General features: G+C 43.3%; 1 long non-coding RNA gene across 1 annotated transcript in view; it reads right to left on the minus strand.

The window, feature by feature from the left end:
• Positions 1-21868, minus strand: part of LOC117360746 — a 90556-nt gene that overhangs the window by 65830 nt on the left and 2858 nt on the right. Inside the window, exon 2 of the long non-coding RNA XR_004539508.1 lies at positions 14121-14414. This is a non-coding gene — a long non-coding RNA (uncharacterized LOC117360746). The remainder of the gene's footprint in view (positions 1-14120; positions 14415-21868) is intronic.

The raw sequence follows: 21868 nt of genomic DNA on the forward strand, positions 1-21868 counted from the left end.
AAGCCACTGCTGCCACCATCAGGGAACAGGCCCCAAAGCCGCAGCCATGGCTGCCTCGAGCTCTCCTCTGCTTACCTGCATCGGGCCGACTAGCATTCCTCTCCCCAACGCCAATTCGGCCATTGGAGAGGAAGTTCTACCCAGCCAGACAGCGATTGGCTAGCCCGAACTTCCTCTCCGACGGCAGCCTTGTGGGGGGTGCAGTCGGCCAGGTCCAGAAAATGGTCGATCGCCAAGGCAAAGTGAGTCTATGACAGAGCCCGGGATGGGCTCCGCGATTGACTCATTGTGCCTTGGCGATCGACCATTTTCCAGACCTGGCCGGCTGTGCATCCCCCTAAGGCTGCACCCAGGGTGGACCGCCCCACCCCTTGGTACGCCACTGGGTCTAGGATAGGTCCATTAGCCTTTCTGCCTGGTATTGTGTGCTCTTTCAATCTCTAGTGCAGGGGTAGAGAACTACGGTCCTCGAGAGTCGTATTCCAGTAGGGTTTTCAGGATTTCCCCAATGAATATGCATGAGATCTATTTGCATGCACTGCTTTCAATGCATATTCATTGGGGAAATCCTGAAAACCTGACTGGAATACAGCTCTCAAGGACCGAAGTTCCCTACCCCTGCTCTAGTGGGACCTTTAGTTTGAGAGGGAGTATCTTTGGTATATTCTCTTCCAAAAAGGCTATCACATTCTTTCAATTCCTTCAGCCAAACCCAAATTTCTTAAATTGTTTCTACGTGACCTGTTCTCTATATCCACCATCCTTTTTTCCAGATCATGAACAGCTTTATGATCCTTTTTAAATTGTATCTGTTCCATTTCAATTTTTTCAACCCTGATTTCTAGTTGCTTCACACTGCTGCTTACCACATCCATCTTTTGCTCTAAGTTTGCCAGCTGTTCAGTGTTTGTTGCAATCATTGTTTTAATACTTTTTAATTCCTCTAAGATCTCAATCATATCCAGGGCATCTAAAAGTAAAATGGCCTTAGAAGGTGTGGTTGGTTCTGCCTTTTAGTCTTTCCTCCAGGGTTTGAAGTCACCTCAATCTTGGTTTGTTTGATAGAAGTCATTGTTGAGTAAAGTTAGAGATGTCAGCTACTGAGGGAAAATTTTAAATCCCTTTAAAAATGCTCTCAAGATGTCTAGGAGTGGCAGCCCAGCAGTTACACATCCATGCAGCTGCACCTCCATGTTCCGGAATCTGGTAATTTTTAATAACATGAAATTGCCAAGTGGCTTGCACCTCAGTTATGTATGTTATATATGTTTTTAAAGGAGGCATTGCTTTAAAAAAAAGTAAAATATATAAAAAACAATTTTAAAGAGACACTGTGGAGAGCCCAAAAAGCAGTAATAACCTTAGCAATCCTCCACATGCAGCAGACACACTCTGAAGAGGCTCACCGTAGCTGTAATAGAAGTTAATGGGAGAACTAGGCCTCCGCTGTCAGCGTTGAACAGCTTCTTATAGGACACCATCCAGTTGCTAAGTGCTTTCAATGTTAAGGGACGAGCGCAATATTTAAGCCCTCTCCTTTACCTCTATACTAGTTCCATCAAGATATGCTAAGTCTGTCTAGTCCTCTCTCTACCTAGTTGTCTAGATCCTCTTCTTGCTTAGATACCAAGTTGCCTAGCTTTAAAACAAAAACAAACAAACAAACAAAAAAAAATATATATATATATTCACAACCCAAAAGCTCACCAAAGGCTCACCAACCTCTCACCATGAAGCCACCCTCGTGGCCCTTTCTCCTCCTACTTTGCTTTTCCCTCAAATCCACCCTCTGCGTAATACCTCCTTCTCCCGATCTTCTCAATTCTGCAAATACCAATAATATCTGCCCTGGCCTCAAAATCCCCACGCTGATTCGCACCAGACCACATCCTCCCAAAAAAAAAAAACACGAAGAATCAATCATGCTTCTTTAAAATCTGTTTCCCCTGCCAATCTCCCCAATCTTGCCTCCGACTCACTCACCCCAGTCCCAATGCTTTATTGCAATGCAAGATCCGCTTGCAACAAGATTCAAATTCTGAAGGACCTACTTGAAGGTTCTGACCCTGGTTTCCTATGCATCACAGAATCATGGATTAAAAAAGATGACCTATTTACACAAAATGAACTCTGCTCCCATGGCTACCAAGGTCTCTTTTCACCTAGATCTAACCGTAAAGGAGGTGGCCTGGCAATTCTCTACAAATCCTTTTTCGATGTTCAGCTCCTTGAGAGGGGTTGCCACACCTCACTAGAATACATGCTTGCTTCCATCAACGATGAACTTCACCCTCACCCACTAGGCATCCTGCTCCTATACCGCCCACCTACCTCTTGGAACAACTCCTCCGAACTCGTCCTTGAGACTATAACAAACGCCTTCCTCAAGTTCCAAAGATTATTGATCATCGGAGACATCAATCTCCACCTAGACGACATCACCAGCAAGGATACGATTGAACTTATTAGCTTCCTCACCTCCCTTGGCCTCACCCCTCCCTGCACCATCCCCAACCCACAAAATGGGGCACACACTAGACCTCATTAGCTTCCTCGACCTTACCGCTCACAAGACGTCAATTGACGACACTCGCTGGGAACATGTCCCCTGGTCTGACCACTTCCTAGGGGCTTTCTGTCTCCCCATCTTTATGTCGCACCTTGGGGCTCCACCCCGTACTTCCAACCCCATTACCTTCCGCAAAAAAATCACAAGCGACCTGTTCTGGTCTAAATTTCTCAATCTATTCTCCTCTGCCCCTAAGCCTGCAGATTCAGGTACTAATTGGCATAACTGGGTCACTCTCTCCAAATCCACCTATCTTTCCCTCGCCCCCCTTTCCACTAAATCCATCTCCTATCCCCGCAAGGCCCCTTGGTTCCTCCCATATCACAGAGAGCTAAAACAGAAATGTCGAGCTCTGGAGCGCATATGGAAAAAATCAAAATGTCCTATAGACAGACAGTCCTGGAGAGTCAATATCAAGCTGTACAATACAGCACTAAAAAAAGCAAGAAAGAACTTCTATGGTGACAAAATCTCCAGGTCCAACAATCAAAGCAGTACTCTATTCAACATCTGGCGCTCCCTAACCTCCAAAAGAGACCCCACCTTGCTCCCCTCCTCTCCCTCAGCTGATGTTCTAGCAAAATTCTTCAACGATAAGGTTTCTTCCTTGAGATGCTCTTTCCCTCTTTCAGTCTCTTACAACTCCCTAGTGCCAACCGATTCCACTCCCACCCTAATGGTCTCCAACCCTATCCCAGCTGACAGATCCTGGACCACCTTTGAGCGCGTATCTGAATCCCTGGTCCTCAATCTCTGCCTCAAACTGAAATCCTGTAATTGCTCCTTGGACCCATTCCCCGCCTACCTATACGAGAACATTCCCGCTCAGGCTATTTCTTCTATTACCATTCTCATAAACTCCGCCCTTCAGTCGGGCCATTTCTCCCCAGAAATGGGTCATGTCGCCTTGACCCCACTACTGAAAAAATCTGACCTTGACCCTTCCATACCATCCAGCTATCGCCCAATTGCAAATATCCCTCTCCTAACCAAGATGCTAGAGTCCATCATTTCTTCCCAACTCTCATCATATTTAGAGAGATTCTCTATTCTTTTACCCTATCAATATGGCTTTCGTCCTAACTTCAGCACCGAATCCCTGTCTTCCCTGATTTCAAGGGTTCAACAACTTCACTTTCGAAACAAGTTCGCCATCCTCCTACAATTTGACCTTTCCGCTGCTTTCAACGTTGTTCACCATGATATTCTTGTTTACCAACTCTCTGAGATAGGTATCAACTCCACAGTCCTAGGTTGGTTCTCTAAATTTCTCCGCTCTCGTTCTTACATTGTTAACATGAATGGCACCTCATCCTCCCCCTGGAAACCGAATTGTGGAGTCCCGCAAGGCTCTCCACTATCTCCTATCCTTTTCAACATCTATATGTCCTCCCTAAAACTCCTCCACCTATCCCCCCTTGAAACAATTTACATTTATGCAGACGACATCCTCGTCCTCCTCGAGACCGATTCGAACCTCACCGACCTGTCTAAGAACATATCCTAAACTAAACTAAACTAAACTATCCTGGGCCCACACTGTGCAAATGAAATTGAATGAGTCCAAAACAAGACTTCTTTGGCTCGGTCCAAAACTAGATCACATACCCATCTCCATCCCACTACCCTCTGGCTCCTCTCTGCAGCTTGAGTTCTCGAGCAAGGTATTGGGCATCATCATTGATTCCACATTGTCCTTCAATGACCACCTCCAATCCTTAGTAAAAAAAAAAATGCTTTTTCAGTCTTCACATGCTGAGGAAAGTTAGATCCTGCTTCCATCAAAAACATTTTACCCTCCTTGTCCAATCCATCATCCTCTCCAGATTGGACTATTGCAACTCTATCTACTTAAGCCTAAGTAAGAAAAACCTCCACAGACTCCAACGGATTCAGAATGCTGCGGCCAAGCTCATCTTCGTTAAAAGTAAATTTGACCATGTCTCCCCGCTCCTGGCCAAGCTCCACTGGCTTCCGATAATCGCCAGGGTCCACTATAAATGCGCCTGTTTAACTTTCAAAATCCTATATGGCATCCTCCCTCCCTTTATCCCTCTTTCTTGGAATTCCTCAAACCCTAATACCACCAGATCCTCCCACAAATTAAAACTATCCTTCCCCTCGCTAAAAGGCATTTCCCACACAGGAAAGCTAGGGACCTCCCTGCACTTCAAAATCACTGAGCTCTGGAACAACCTTACCTCCCCTCTTCGGAACTTGAGCTCTCTCCAAGTTTTCCGCAAACATCTGAAAACCTGGCTTTTCTCAAAAAATGTAAGTCTCCCTTTAACTTAGGAATCAAGGAAACTCTTATATCTTGGCATCCCAAGTCCTCTAAATTTTCTTCACACTTCTACCTCTAACCCTCTGTTGTAGTTCCTTCCTATTTCTCCTACTGTAAACTGCGTCGAGCTCTACGAACGTGGAGATGATGCGGTATACAAACCTAAGGATTAGATTAGATTAGATTAGGATTGCTCAATCAGGATAAGAATTACTGCTTTTTTGGGTTCCTCTCCACAGTGTCCCTTTAATGAAGGTTTATTAGATATGTACATTACAATTTGGGACATGCTTGACCTTGCTCATCAGCTAGTGTTAGTGTGGCCCCAGACAAATTTTTTTTCTTCCAATGCGGCCCAGGGACACCAAAAGGTTGGACATCTGTTTTAAACAGTGTCCTCCCTTGAGAACAGATAGAGAATAAGCAATCTTACCTCAGTGTTTCCTCCAATTAAGTAAGCATGGCTCTCATTCCAGCTATACTAAAAAGTAGCAGTCTAAATCTAGCAAGAAAACAATTCACACACAAGCACACATAGACACACCCTGTGCTGGGCGGGAAGGCACTCACACATGTGCGGTTCGGCAGACTCTAAACTTCTGAGTTTTCTACAAGCAAATAATAATAATAACTTTATTTTTCTATAATGCCACAATCTTGCGACTTCTAGGCGGTTTACAATCAAGGAAGCTGAACGTTCAGCGAGTTACAATATGCAGATGATCAGAGGAAATACAGAGTGCAGAAATTTTAAGAAAGCAAAAATATAAATGCTCAGTTTGCTGAGCGAGAATATAGGTTATACAGTTTGCTAAGAAATTTCTGAGAGGACCCGTTAGGAAAAGGTATTGCATTTCAAAAATACAGCGAAAAATTACAATATGATAATAACAGTTTATATAAATCGCTGAATAAAAAGTTCTATGCGGACTTATGAGGGGAGAGGGAATGGATGAGAGATCAGGAGGACCTTTATTGTGGAGAGAGAGAAGAGCGGGTCAGTTGTCTAGGTATTTCAGGAACAGGTATGTTTTTAGGCGCTTCCTGAATTCCTCATAAGTGGTTGGTGAAAGCAATTGATCTAGGTCTTTACCCCATATGGCTGCTTGGTGTGAGAGAAGGTATTCATGATGTTTTTTCAGTTTGCAGCCTCTAACTGGAGGGGAAACGAAGTTTGAATGTGTGCTTCTCTGGCGTCTGTTGGTGAAAAGGAGAAAAGGTCCGTTATGTATTTGGGGGCTAGTCCATAAAGTACTTTGAAGCAGAGGCAGGCAAATTTAAACTTTACGCGTGCAACTGCCGGTAATAGGGTGTCACGTGGTCAAATTTCTTCAGCCAGAAGATAAGTCTGACTGCTGCATTTTGCATTATTTGAAGACATCTTTTGGGAGATTGCTAAATAAGCGATGTTGCAGTAGTCAAGCTGACTTAGTACGAGGGATTGCACTAGGATTCTGAATGCCGACGTATCAAAATATGATTTAATGGATCTAAGTTTCCAGAGAGTGAAAAAACCCTTTCTGATTACGGAGTCTACTTGGTCTTTCATGGTTAAGCATTGATCCAGAGTAACACCCAATATCTTCATGGTGGGCTGAATAGGGTAATTAAGTTCATTGATGCTTACCAGGGTTTTGTTGTCAAGCGGATGTGGAGAGGCAACGAAAAATGTTGTTTTTCTGGATTGAGTTTGAGCTTGAAATTTGTCATCCATCGTTCCATCTCATTTATGGCTTCTGATGCCTTGGGAATGGTTTCCGAGATAGTTAGCAAATGGGATGATGATCGTGAAATCATCTGCGTAACTGAATAGTTTTATTCCTAGTTGAGTTAATTGCACGCCCAATGAGGACATATAGACATTGAAAAGCAGTGGGGAGAGCGGGGAACCTTGTGGCACACCAGATGAGTTGCTCCAGATATCGGAGTGATCATGGTTGAAGCGTACCTGGTATGTAAGGAAGCCACGAAACCAGTTCAACACCTCATCCCTGATACCAATGGCGTCTAGGCATTGTAGCATTTTCCCATGGTCTACCAGATCAAATGCAGAGCTCATATAGAATTGCATGATCAGGGCATTGAGGCCCTTGCTAAATAATAGGCGCAAATGATCTAAGATAGCAGCGATTACTGTCTCCGTACTGAATAAAGGTCTAAAACCGGATTGAGTTTCATGTAGGAGTGAGAACTGATTAAGATATTCCATTAATTGGGTGTGAACTAGAGAATGACACGGGGAAAAAATCTGTCCCCGTCACCGCCCCGTCACCGGCCCACCATCCTCTGCACCGCCCCGTCACCGCCGTTCCCTTCACCGCCCCGTCACCGCCATCCCTTTCACCGCCCCGTCACCGCCACTGCCATCCCATTCACCGCCCCGTCACCGTCCCCGCTGCATCCATATAAGCCTTAGTACTGTAATATTTAGCTTATTCCTTTCTTATAAATCAAAGTTCCTGCTGCTGAACTAGAGAAAGAGATGTTCAGCTGGCAGGGCTTTGTTTATAAATTTTTATCAACACAACTAATATACTATTTTATCCTAAAGCAAAAAATAAATAAATAAATATAATTTTTTTTTCTACCTTTGTTGTCTGGTTTCTGCTTTCCACATCTTCTCATTGAATTCCTTCCATCCACTGTGTGTCTTCTCTCTGCGTCTTCCATTTGCTGTTACTGTGCCTCTCCCTTAACCCCCCCCCAATTGGTCTAGCACTCATCTTCTTCCCTCCGCTCCCCCATAGTCTGGCATCTGTCTTCTTCCCACTCTGTCTTCCACATTTCCCTTCAGGGTCTGTTCCTCTCCACCCTCCTTCAATGTCTGTCCTATTCCTTTCCATCACCACCCTTCCCTCCCTCCTTTACCATCTGTTCCTTTCTACCACCCTTCAGCTCCTCTCGCGTGGCCTATCTATCTACCTTCCTCCCTCTTATTTTCATGGCACGTTACAATGTAATTTGTGCAAGCCACTGGAGCCTGCGAGCTCGGTCCCTGTCCCATCCCCACAAACCATCTCGCTTCTGTGCTCCTATTTTCTCCATTTCTAATATCTCCCCTATGTATCTGTCATTGCCCCCCCTGTGTCCATATACCATCCCCATGGCATGTCCCCTTTATGTCTCTGTCCCTATGCCCCATGCACATAATTTCCCCTCTTTCTGTTACCTTCCTGTGTCCAGATTTCCCCTATCTTCCTCTTCCATACCAGTGTGTCTCTTCTTTTCAACCCCATCTAGCTTTTTTCCCTCTTTCTTCCCCCCCCCCCTGCTTCTAGCATCTGGCTCACCTGCCAGTCCTTCCCTTTCTTTCCTGCTGTGGGTTTTTCTTTCCGACTTCATCCCCTTGGCCCAGAATCATTTTCCCTTTCACTCCCTCCTTCCAATTTGAGCCGGGAACACTAGCGATCGCACGGTCCCCGCAGCCACTACCCGCCTGCCCAATCGATTCTAGTGTTTAGCCAGCTCTCTCCCTTCTCCTCACCTTAGTTTGTAGATTTTCTTTTTCGGCGACCCGCACGCTATCAGAGAGCCGCGCACGCGCGGCTGCTCAGTGTTCAATCTTCTGCTCTGCTGCAACTTCCTGTTTCCGGTTGCGTCAGAGCAGAAGATTGAACACTGAGCAGCCGCTCTCTGATAGCGTGCGGGTCGCCGAAAAAGAAAATCTACAAACTAAGGTGAGGAGAAGGGAGAGAGCTGGCTAAACACTAGAATCGATTGGGCAGGCGGGTGTGAGCTGCGGGGACCGCGCGATCCTTCATGCCTCACTGCGGGGACAAGACCATTCACCGCCCCGCCGCAGCGACTGCTAGTTTTCTTAGCCCGCAACCTAAAAAACGGGAATTTCCTCACTAACAACGGTCACATAATAATAGCCCCCCATCCCAAAAAATAGAAAAGAATCATCAGCGCTAATAACCAACTACAGACCTATAGCATCTATCCCATTTATTGTAAAAATCATGGAAGGTTTGGTTCACACTAGAGAATGACACGGTGGCGGTTTACCCGCGGCCACCGCATTTTAGCCGCGGGTCACCCGCCGAAAACGGGGAAGAAAACTAGCAGTCGCTGCGGCGACGGGGACAAGGCCATTCACCGCCCGCGGGGCGGTGAATGGTCTTGTCCCCGCAGTGAGGCATGAAGGATCGCGCGGTCCCCGCAGCTCACACCCGCCTGCCCAATCGATTCTAGTGTTTAGGGTGGCCGCGGGTAAACCGCCACCGTGTCATTCTCTAGTGTGAACCAAACCTTCCATGATTTTTACAATAAATGGGATAGATGCTATAGGTCTGTAGTTGGTTATTAGCGCTGATGATTCTTTTCTATTTTTTGGGATGGGGGGCTATTATTATGTGACCGTTGTTAGTGAGGAAATTCCCGTTTTTTAGGTTGCGGGCTAAGTAGTGTAGCAATGATAGTTTAAATTCTGCTTGCGAGGCTGTCCGCATCCGGGCTCCATGGATGACGTGACCCACATGTGAGAATAGGCTGTCTGCTTGTCCTGGGATAAACCTTTCTTCTAACTTCCCAAATTACAAACAATTTAAAATTCCCATCAAGGAAGAGAATGAGGAAAAGCCAAGTCACTGAACAACCACCGCGCTTCCAGATTCTGCTTGGAACATGCTCATCTCCAAATTTCCTAGCCGATACCTCACTGCTGTCTCACCAAGTAGTAGAACTGAAAGATTCAAAGGCCAATATTCCTTCTGTAAAGAGGCTTATTGATACAGCAGCCAGACAGTCAATCAGTGACCTACCTTTCTACAAAGCTCCAGGCTTAGTACACCAGAGGGAAACAATGTAACATTAACAAGAAAAATAAGTTTCAAAATACAAACGGCATAAAAATAAAAGCCAAAATGTAATAAAAATAACTGTTCTAGTCAGTGCCTGCAGTGACACTTGTTCAGGAATCGTGGGAGTGAAGACAACATTCAAAAGCCAGTCTTCTGGGCTTTTTTTCTAGCAAACAATCCTTAAGGGAAAGGAGGCCAGAGAAACTCAATAAACTTTGCCCAACACCAGAATTTGTGTAACAATGTCAGCAATTTGGGCCGAGGGACATCGGGGTCAGCGGTGCACAAGTGCGTTGCTGGGTGAGCGCGCGCCACTTCTAAATGTCTACCTCAGTTCTCATGAGGCGAGAACTGAGGCAGCCATTCAGAAGTGGCACGCGCCCACGCAGCAGCACGCTTGTGCGCTGCTGGCTCCGACGTGCCGGTAATCATCAGGCAGCCGTCCTGCAAATTACCAGCGACCGGCACAATAAGGAAGTGTCGCAGGCCCAGGCATTAGCGTGCTTGTGTGCCACGGGCCCCAACAAGCAGTAGGCAGCTGTCCACCGACCTCCAAAATTTAAAGGGTACCCGGGTGGGGGGGGGGGGGTGTAAACACATTATCGGTGGAGGTTATGCATGCAAGCATGTAAGAGAACTCCCAACGAGCATCACACATTAAATTAAGCTAAGAAGAGGTAATCAATATATACCTTATGCAATATAATCTGAAATACTTACTATTTGTCTACGGTCCAAAGCGTAGAATGATGTTTTACTGCAATCACACTTTCAAATTTGGTAGTAATACATACTGTATTCCACCATACCATGAATTCTACTTTGGATAGGTTATTCCAGCAATGCAATATATTTTTGATAGCCATAAACAATAGGATATTAAGTGAGCGTTGGGTTCTGACAGGGGTTGTGTGATTGTCTTGTATGTTTCTTGTTTGCTTTAGGAAGCCTCTTAATGCAGCACTATTACCCCCTCTTCTACAAAGCCGCGCAGCAACAGCCCCAAAGCCCTTTAAATCTCTATGGGCTTCAGGGCCATTACCGCACGGCTTTGTAGAAGAGGGGGTTAGATATGTGTTTGCATCAAGTGATTTACTATGTGAATAGAAAAAAATATGCAATATTATTTTTTCAGTGATTGCACTTCGTACACATAATATGTGCCTACCTAAACATCAGAGCCTTAGGATCCAAAACAGAACATATAAAAAACATAACATATAAAAAATTGGTTAAAAACCGAAAACCTAGACTGTCTCTTCCTCACAGAAACCTGGTTAACCTCAGACACAGATCCCAGAATAACAGAGGTATGCCCGCAGGGGTACAAAATAACAGTGACCTGCAGAGAGAAAAAAAGAGGAGGAGGACTAGCAATAATATACAAGAAAAAACATCCACCACACAAATGGACTTCCTTGCCTGTCATCTCACAAGCTCCACACTAAAAAACTCACTAGCATGCATGCTCTGTTACATAACACCGGGAAATTGGACCACAACGAGACCTGAATTTGAAAACTTCATCTACCAAAACTCCTTAACAGCAGAATATAACCTTATCCTAGGAGACCTAAACCTCCACCTAGAAGACCCAAAATCCACACCAGCAAAAAACTGTCTAGCATTTCTCAATGCCTTATCCTTCCAAATCCTAGACCCACAAACTACTCATGAAAAAGGACATCAACTAGACATTGCAGCCTTCATGACCCACCAATCAACCACCCCAGTAATTCAAACACCCAATGGAACCTGGTCCCCATCCCTCTGGTCAGACCACTACACTTACAATTTCAGCATTAACTGGACTAAGAACAAAACCACACCTAAATCCCAAAAAACAACATACACCTCACGCAAACATATCGAGCCAACTGTATTCTGGAAAAAAATAGATGAAACACTCCAGGACTGCGACCCAAAAGACTTCATCTCTCACTGGAATTTTCTAGCCACCAACACCCAGGACGAACTAGCCCCACTACAAACCAAAACTAGAACCAGTAGAAGATCAGACCAATGGTTTGACAATGATCTGCTCCAACTTAAAAGACAATGCAGAAGATTAGAAAGAAAATGGAGAAAAACAAACCTAGATCAAACGAAAACCACCTGGAAAAAAACTAACAAACAATATAAAATCCTACTAAAAGACAAGAGAAAAACTCACTACACAAACCTAATAGGCACAGAAACCCAAGATACCAAAAAACTATTCAAAATATTAAAAGACCTAACGGACACCAAACCCTACACGACCACTAACAACAACCCAACCCCCTCAGCCACCCTTCTAGCAGACTATTTCAAGAACAAAATCACTAACACCAGAGCCACCCTTAACTTTACCCCATCCCACCTAAACGAATTCACAACCCAACCCACGGATAAAGAATCTACTACAGCGGACAGAACATGGTCTCAATTCCCCAACATACAATGGTCCGAATTCAATAAACTCTACAAAAAATACAGCCACGCCTCCTGTGACCTCAACCACTGCCCAGCATATCTCCTTACCACCTCCAGTATAAAATTCCGTACTCTACTTCTGCAATGGATACAAACAACACTCACAGATGGCTTTTTCCCTACTGACTTCAGCGAAATTATCATCACCCCAATTCAAAAAGACCCAAAAGGACCAACAGACCAACCATCCAACTTCAGACCCATTGCCTCTATACCGCTATATGTCAAAATTACAGAAGGCCTAGTAGCCAAACTCCTCACAAACTATCTAGATGACCATAACCTACTCCACCCCATGCAATCAGGATTCAGAACTAACTTCAGCACAGAGACACTCCTGGGCTCCCTTATGGACACAGCCAGACAACACCTCAGCACAGGAAAAAAAATGCTTCTCATACAACTGGACCTAACTGCAGCATTCGACCTAGTGGATCATAACATCCTTCTCCAAATCTTGGATGCAATAGGTATCTCAGATACAGTATATTCTTGGTTTGAAGGCTTCCTAAAATCCAGAACCTACAGAGTAAAATCAAACAAAGAAAAATCAGATCCTTGGTCAAACCCTTGCGGCGTACCACAAGGATCCCCACTATCCCCTACTCTCTTCAACCTATACACTGCCTCTCTCGGGGCATACCTGGATAACCTAGGCATTACCACCTATAGTTATGCGGATGACATCACCATCCTCATACCATATGATCAGCCAAAGACCACCATGACAAACATAATACACCAAACAATAGAAACAGTTACAACCTGGATGAAAGAACACAAACTAAAACTCAACCCAGATAAAACTAAATTCATCCTCCTCGAAAATGACAAAGTCCCAACTATAACCAATTTAGAACTTAACTCAATCAACTATCCAATCCAAACCACCATAAAACTACTAGGAGTGACAATAGACAGATGCTGCACTATGCAACTGCAAATAAATAAAACCATACAGAAATCCTTTGCAATAATGAGAAACCTGAGACAAGTCCGGAAATTCTTTGAAAGATCACAATTCCAGCTCATAGTGCAATCCCTAATCCTAGGATTGCTAGACTACTGCAACATCCTCTACCTCCCCTGCCCTGCCACGATGACCAAGCAACTACAAACAATCCAAAATACTGCTCTGAGACTCATCTACTCACTGAGGAAACATGATCATATCACAGAAGCCTACATCAACTCACACTGGCTACCAATCCAAGAAAGAATATTATTTAAATTCTACTGCATGATATTCAAAACCCTAAATGGAAACAGCCCAGCCTACCTAAACAATCGCCTCATCCAAGCAACCTCAACCAGACATAGAAAAACGCACTCCCCTTTCACACCTCCCCCGATCAAGGAAGTAAAACGGTCAAAACAATACGACGGCCTCCTAGCCACTCGAGCTGCAAGAATGGATAACCAAATCTCCAACCTACTGTTAACCACCCCAGACTACAAGATTTTCAGAAAACAAATAAAAACTATACTCTTCAAGAAAGCCCTGAAACAGTCCTAACCACACCCACTCTTAAAACCTCTTACTCTTAACAACACTTTTACCTATCAAATGCTATCTAAAACCCATAATTTCACCATATTCTTACCTCCTAAAGACCTCCACTTCCCTTTGGTAACTCTTTATCCAATGTTTATTACCTTAAAAAATTCTATGTCTTCGCTTATTCTACTCCTTTTAATTTGTATGTAATTCCTGTTTTTTAGTTGGAATGTAATCCGCCTTGAACCGCAAGGTAATGGAGGAATAGAAATCACTAATGTAATGTAATGTAATGTAATGTAATATTAGGAGGGTTTTTTGACCCGTGATAATACCCTTGCCCCCATATGTGCCCTTGAACCAAGCCATGAGCTTTGGGCATGGCGACATTTGAGGTCTTTTCCCCTCTATAGTCAATATTCATCATTTTCTTTTTGTGTTCACACTAAATTATACCCACATCCCATCAGTCACTTTTCTCCTTCTTCTTACCTCTCAAAGCCAGTTTTATCATCATTGAGAGTTTTGCAAATAGGCGTGCTCTGGCGTCATCTTTTTGGACCATTTATTGTGCACTGCTGAAGTGGCTGCAGTCAAGTGGAGGCATGTAAACTGTGAGCACCGAGACAAACTGTGCTGAGGATAAGAGCCAAGTGGAAGATCACATCTGAAGGAAGATGCCTGAATTCCCAGTAGAGATGCCAATAAATTCCTCTTATATGGTAATTTCACTCTTCCAAAGACTGCAACAGCCACAGCCATTTCAAACCTCTGTCTTCCTCCTGCCTAAAACAATCAATTTTACATTCTTCAAAATGATTGTATTATTTTATTCTGGTACAGGTGGTATAAGCTGTAAAATGACAGTATAGAAAAAAATACATGCTGCTTTCACAGGGATGGAATTTTCTTTTTTTTAACTTAAGCACCAGTTAAAAACATTTAGGTTATTTTGCTGCTTTTTTTTTTTACTTTTGATGTTTACTTTGGATAGGCAAAGGAAAACAAAAACAGGATTTCCCTTCCTTCTTGAATTCTTAATTTTTATTTTATATCATTTTACCCAAATTCTTGCTATCAGAAGCTACGCAGGGTCAGACATGGCTAGTACCGGGATAGGAGACCACCTGGTGCTATAGGCTGAGGGGATCATATCTGAGCACAAGCACTGAATATTTGGGGTCAATTTCCATTGCCCTAGCTGCCAGAGCTTATGTGGGTCCCAGCAGATATTCACCTGGCATCCGCATAAGAACATAAGCATCGCCTCTGCCGAGTCAGACCACAGGTCCATCATGTCCAGCAGTCCGCTCCCGCGGTGGACCCCCAGGTCAATGACTTGTAAGTGATCTAATGCTCTAAAGCAGGGGTGTCCAACCTTTTGGCTTCCCTGGGCTGCATTGGCCGAAAAAAATGTTTCTGGGGCCGCACAAATGTGCAAACACTGCAGCAAGACAGAGGAGGGAGCTGGCAAGACAGTAAACACCCGGGGCAGCAGAGGAAAACACTGCATCGCCCTCGACTAGGGCTGCACCAAATACTTCACGGGGCTGCAAGCAGCCCTCGGGCCGCAGATTGGACACCCCTGCTCTAAAGCATTTTGTACTGTATAGTAACCCTCTAATTGTACCCTTCAAACCCCTTTTCCTTCAGGAACTCATCCAATCACATTTTGAAACCCAAAATCGTACTCTGCTCTACCACCTCTTCTGGAAGCAAATTCCAGGTGCCAACCACCCTCTGAGTGAAGAAGAACTTCCTAGCATTTGTTCTGAATCTGTCTCCCTTCAATTTTTTTGAGTGCCCTCTAGTTTTTGGTGACCCCGCCAGTCTGAAGAATCTGTCCCTCTCTACCTTCTCTATACCCTTCATAATCTTGTAAGTTTCTATCATATCCCCTCTAAGTCTCCGATTTTCCAGGGAAAAGAGCCCCAGCTTCTCCAGCCTCTCAGCATATGGAAGGTTCTCCATGCCCTTTATCATTTTTGTTGCTCTTCTCTGGACCCATAAGAAAGTTTTTAATTTGACCAGCACCTGCATAACTATTTTGAGTTTAAAAGCCCTCCTAATCCCCCTCCCTCCTACCAAGCCCATAAGCATCAATGCCCTTCTCTGCCCCTCTCAAGCCTGTCTACAGGAAAGCTGTGAGAGATTGCGGCAGACATTTTGCAAGTGCTGTTACAAGAAGCATGAGAGAATGCTTCACTCCTGCCCTCAACAACTCCACTAGGACCACAAGGGAGACAAGTAGGTCCTGAGGGGGGTGGGGCTTACCTTGATTTCAGAAGGGTTGTTGATGCATGTGGGTTTGGGGTGAGGAAATGACTAATTGGGAAGCTGGGAGGGGGGATTAGGAGGGCATTGCAACTAAAAAAATATTAGTTATGCAGGCTGTCTGCTTAAAATTGTTTTGAATGTCAGCTGGAATGTCAGAGACAGGTGTAGTGAAGAAATGAACAAGATAGGAGGAGAAAGAGGAGACATGACAAATGAACAACAGCCAATGGAAAGAGTGCAGAAGACAGACAAGAAATTAAAAAGGAGAAACTGGAACCAGCATAATGGAAAAATAAAATAAAAGATAGAAACAGTGTGTTTATTTTGGGATTTATTAACTGGAATACGTTGGCTTTTGAGAAATATGCATTCTAAATGGAACTATATTGTGAGTAGTAAAAAAATAAACATGGAATTCTGGTTTTATTCCTTCAGTGTTGCAGTTACATGTAAACTTTGTCTTCTTGAGATTCCCAGTTTATTTTTTGTCTTCATATTTTTATTTGTAATATGTGAACCTTTGTTCTGTATTTGAAGATACATTTGTTTTGATATTGCTAAGATATGGTATTCTGTGTAACTGCATTAGGCATATTGGTATTATAGAATAATATTTGTAGTTCTACTTATTCAGGCTAGGGTTCTTAATTTTTGAACAATAGGATTAGTAATACAGTTATGACATGTTTGCTATTTTATGTTAATATATTTTTTTTTAGGTTTTGCATTTCACAATGTGCCTGGTAGTGGAGAACTGTATGTTGTATCTTTTCTACCTCTCAAACTTCACCCTCTCTCACTTTCCAATTCTCCATCTTTTAATTTTTCAGCTATCTATCACCTTTTCATCTTTTCCTTTCACCCCCTAGCTCAGGGGTAGGCAATTCTGGTCCTCAAGAGCCACAGGCAAGTCAGGTTTTCAGGACAACCACAATAAATATGCATGAGATAGATTTGCATCTCAAAGAAGCAGTGCATGCAAATCCATCTCATGCATATTCATGGTGGTTATCCTGAAAACCTGACCTGCCTGTGGCTGACTGCACCAACCCTCAAGACTGAAGACCCAAAGGCAGATCCCTGGCTTGCTGTTTGCTGCCATATCCACCCTGTAAAATTTGGCAAAGGTGTGCAGAGTGGACAAAGTAACTGCTCTACAAATCTCTTATAAGAACATAAGAATTGCCACTGCTGGGTCAGACCAGTGGTCCATCATGCCCAGCAGTCCGCTCACGCAGCGGCCCTCTGGTCAAAGACCAGCACCCTAACTGACACTAGCCCTACCTGCGCACGTTCTTGTTCAGCAGGAACTTATCTAACTTTGTCTTGAATTCCTGTAGAGTGTTTTCCCCTATGACAGGTTCCGGAATAGCATTCCAGTTTTCTACCACTCTCTGGGTGAAGAAGTTCCTTATGTTTGTACGGAATCTATCCCCTTTTAATTTTAGAGAGTGCCCTCTCGTTCTCCCTACCTTGGAGAGGGTGAACAACCTGTCCTTATCTACTAAGTCTATCTCCTTCAGTACCTTGAATGTTTCGATCATGTCCCCTCTCTCAATCTCCTCTGTTAGAGGGAGAAGAGGCCCAGTTTCTCTAATCTTTCGTTGTACGGCAGCTCCTCCAACCCCTTAACCATCTTAGTCGCTTTTCTCTGGACCCTTTCGAGTAGTACCGTGTCCTTCTTCATGTACGGCGAACAGTGTTCTTCATGACTCTTCATGGTATATCACCCTAGCCTTGGCCAATGAGGAGACCCATACTTCTGGTAGAATGCGCCTTAACAAAATGACCTAACGGATCCATCTTAAAAGGAGGCTTTGAAGGCAGTGGCACACTGCTTATAAGAATTAGTCAGCACAAAAAGAAGGTCAGAAAGGTGAAACTCATTTGTGACTTCTAAATAGCGCAGAAGAACTCTGCGAACATTCAATTGCCACAAAAGGCGGTCCTATTTCTCAGAACTAGGAGGCTGAAAACAGGCAAATGCACTTCCTGAATAACATAGAATGCTCACACCACATTTGGCAGGAACGAAGGAGTTGTGCGAAGAAAAATCTCTGTCTCTGAGATCTGTAGGAAAGGCTCTCCACAAGAGACACGTTTCACTGAAGTAAGGGTGACCAGAAAAACTGCTTGTAGCGTGAGGTCCAAGAGAGAAGTGTCTGTCAGAGGTTCAAACGGAGCCAAGGGGAGGCCAGAGAAAACCAAGTTAAGGTTCCAAGAAGGGAACAGCAGTTTAATTGGTTATCCAATCCAAAGAGCACCTTACAGAAATCTGGCCACATAAGGGAAGATGCAAGCGAAGGACTACTTTCTCGGGTTCTAAAACAAAGGAGCCCAGCGTGTTAGACCTGAAGACAAGCCACAGTGTGACCCTTATCAAGGGCCGCTGGGAGAAATTCCAGCACTATTGAATCAGAAGCAGAATACTGCTCAGAAATCTGGCCATATAAGGGAAGATGTAAGATCTTTCCCTGGAAAGATTGTCATAACTCTCTTTCCCAATCACTATTAAGGGAATCCCCTTGAAGTTGATTCACAAAATCAAGATTCTTGGGATTATCTTTGACGATAAACTATCATATCACGACCATGTCAGTCATGTTGTCAAAGCAACTTTCTATAGACTCCGTCAAATACTCTCAATATCTAAATTCCTATGCTCGAAATCTCTGAATATTCTAATTCATTCTCTGGTTATCTCTAAAATCGACTACTGTAATGCCCTATTCAAAGGTCTGGCACAAAAAGAAATTAGACGTTTGCAATCAAATGACTCAATCAAACTTATTACGAAAGCCAAAAAATTTGATCATGTCTCTCCCTTACTAAAAAAAGCTCATTGGCTTCCAGTCGCTCACCGTATTATGTACAAATTATGCCTGCTCACTTTTAAATCTTTGATATTTAAAACCCCAGCTTTAATCTATAGAGTTTTAATCCCATATACCTCATCTAGACTTTTGCGTTCAAACGACCAACATTTATTGGTGATTCCCTCTCTTAGAATTATCAATACGCGGCGGCAGTCTATTTTTTCTGTAACGGCTCCCCAATCTTGGAATGCCCTTCCAATTTATTTAAGAGAGGAAAAGAATCTTGAAAAATTTAAGAGCAAATTAAAGAGTCTTCTTTTTAAAGATGCATTCAATGATTAATTGAATAGCTTATGGCTCGGATTCTAACCTAGACTATTTTGACTTTTGTTATTCCCTTCCCTTTTGTTCTTAATCCTAATTGTACTACTATAAAATCAAATTGTAATTCATTCCCAAGTTTCCTTATGTTTCCACTTGTATGTGTAACTTAATTTACTATTATGTTTTAGTCGTTTAGGTACCTGTCAATTAAGTTTGTCTTCCTTTACTCTGTAATTTTTATTAATTTGTACATCGCTTAGAATTCGGATTAAGCGATTAATCAAATGTAATAATAAACTTGAAACTTAAACTTCTGAAACAAAGGAGCCCAGCATGTTAGACCTGAAGACAAGCCACAGTGTGACCCTTATCAAGGCCCGCTGGGAAAAATTTCAGCACTACTGAATCAGAAGCAGAATACAGCTCAACACTGTCTTGGTTGCACCAATGGTGGAGAGTCTCTCATGCCTTAGCTTAAGCAGACACAGCAGTTGACTTCTTAGATTTCAGAAGAGTGGAGAGGACTCCAGCACAGTGTCTTTTGGGCTCTAAAACTTCAAACTCAATAGCCATACCATAAGAGCAAAACGATCAGGATCCTCCTTATAGACTGGAACCTGAGAGAGGAGGTCTGGAATAGCCCACAACCGAAGACACATCAGATCTGTGTACCACAGTCTACGTGGCCCATCTGGAGCCACCAGATTGAACTTTCCCTGAAGAATCACAAGTTGGTGAAGGACCTGTCCTATCACGGGCCAGGGAGGAAACACATACAGTATAACTCCCAGTGGCTACAGCCGTACCAGCGCATTTAGGTCCTTGCTTCACGGTTCAAATCTTCAACTGAAGAATCAGAGAGCCTTCGAGGGCTTTATCAATGCTATTAGGTCGGAGTGAGACTGACCCCAGCTCTGCACAATGGCTTGAAATGCTGCTGAGAGCAGCGCCTACTCGCCTAGATCCAAGGACTCTGCTGAGGAAGTCTGTTTGAACATTGGCGACTCCTGCCACATGTGTTTTCAAAAGGCCCTGGAGATGACGCATCATCCAGAGAAAGAGCGGGCAGGCTTCCTTAGCCAGTGAAGCACTCTTGTGTTCTTTCCGGTGCGTGACAAATGCCACTACTGTCGAATTGTCATAGAAGACTCGGGCTGCTGGCCTTCCAGAGATGTTTTTAATTTCATCAAAGCCATGCAAATAACCCACAGCTCCAAGCAGTTGATTGACCAATACCTTAGAGAGGGCGCCCAACGCCTCTGAATGGGATGACAGATGCCATGGCATCTGTCGTCACAACCACCCAAGATGCAATAAAGTTTCAAGTTTTATTTTGATTTGATAAATTGCTTATTCAAATTTACTAAGCGAGATACAATACAATAAAAATGAACATACATTTAGACATACTGTTTAAAATTTAAAAATAATGGGTTAGACCGACAAACTTACAGACTAATTGATACACAAGGGATGGAGGAATAAAGTTACAAATCAGTGCTTTAAAGTAGAAAAAAGAACCATAGATGGAAAAAAAACCATTAGGGAGGGGGTAGTATAATCCTGGAAGGTAACTACTTTACAATTTGAGTATAATTTAAAGATTAAAAGCATCTTTAAAAAGAAAACTTTTAAAGTTATTTTTAAAACGGCTGCATGTCCCTGGAGAAGCACTGTGGAAGAAGCCATCAATTCTTAATGGCCCAGGCCTCCAGAGTCCAATGAAGAACTGTTTGCAACGCTGCCATCTGCGGAGCCCAGCATGAGAATAGCATAGGCTGCAAAGGACACATAAGCGCCCTTGCCCAAGGGACCGCATCCACGGAGGCCGCCATGGACCTCCCAGGACCTGGAGAGAGTGTCATGCAGACAGAGCTGCTTTGCCCAAAAGGCAAGAATCTAAGAGCACAGCTTCTGTCTGAATGCCTCTGGAAGAGAAACTTGACCAGCTACCATGTCGATCAAGACTTTTGAGTGCTGCAGTTATATGCGGAAGATCCAGGATTGGACTCCAATCATCTGAGTCCTTCTATGGCATGATAAAGAACATGGAGTAATTCCCAAGCACGAGTTGAAGTTGTCACATTTTCACTGACTGACTCCACAGCCCAAAAACTGCTTCCGACTCCGACACCGCATCCCTGGTGGAAACAGCATACCAGGCTAGATGGAAAGGCTATTTTTATACCATATGGTCTCAGTGTTGGTCAAGTAATATATTAGAAACACAGAAATATGTTGGCAGATAAAGGCCAAATGGCCCATCTAGTCTGCCCATCCACAGTAACCATTATCTCTTTCTCTCTCTAAGTAATATCTTATGGATTATTGTTTATTATTAATTTAATACACTGTCTTTCCTGAGGAGATAGATTTAGATTTATTTTCTGTTGTTCACTACTTTGAGAGGAAAGAATGTCATTTGTCAAAGGAGAATAAAATAATAGTACTAGACTGGCATCATATCACTGGCAATATATTACTTTTAAAAGTAACAAGTTACTTTCCAAAAGTAATATAAAACAGTCACTAGTTTCATTAGGAAACAGAAATACAGTGGTGCCTCACACAACGAACTTAATCCGTTCCAGGAGCAAGTTTGTTATGTGAAACGTTCGTTGTGTGAAACGCGTTTTCCCATAACAATACATGTTAAAAAAAATAATTCGTTCTCTAGCATAAAATATGCTAAGATGACATAAAAAAAGATAAATTTTTGGTTATTATTTTTATTTAGATACATCTAAAAACATAATTGTTTTTTAAAACAACACACATTTTTTAAATTTAAAGACAGACTAAGTAGAGTCTAATTTTACAGTG

The sequence above is a fragment of the Geotrypetes seraphini genome, chromosome 1 (assembly GCF_902459505.1).
Source record: "Geotrypetes seraphini chromosome 1, aGeoSer1.1, whole genome shotgun sequence".
NCBI lineage: Eukaryota > Metazoa > Chordata > Amphibia > Gymnophiona > Dermophiidae > Geotrypetes > Geotrypetes seraphini.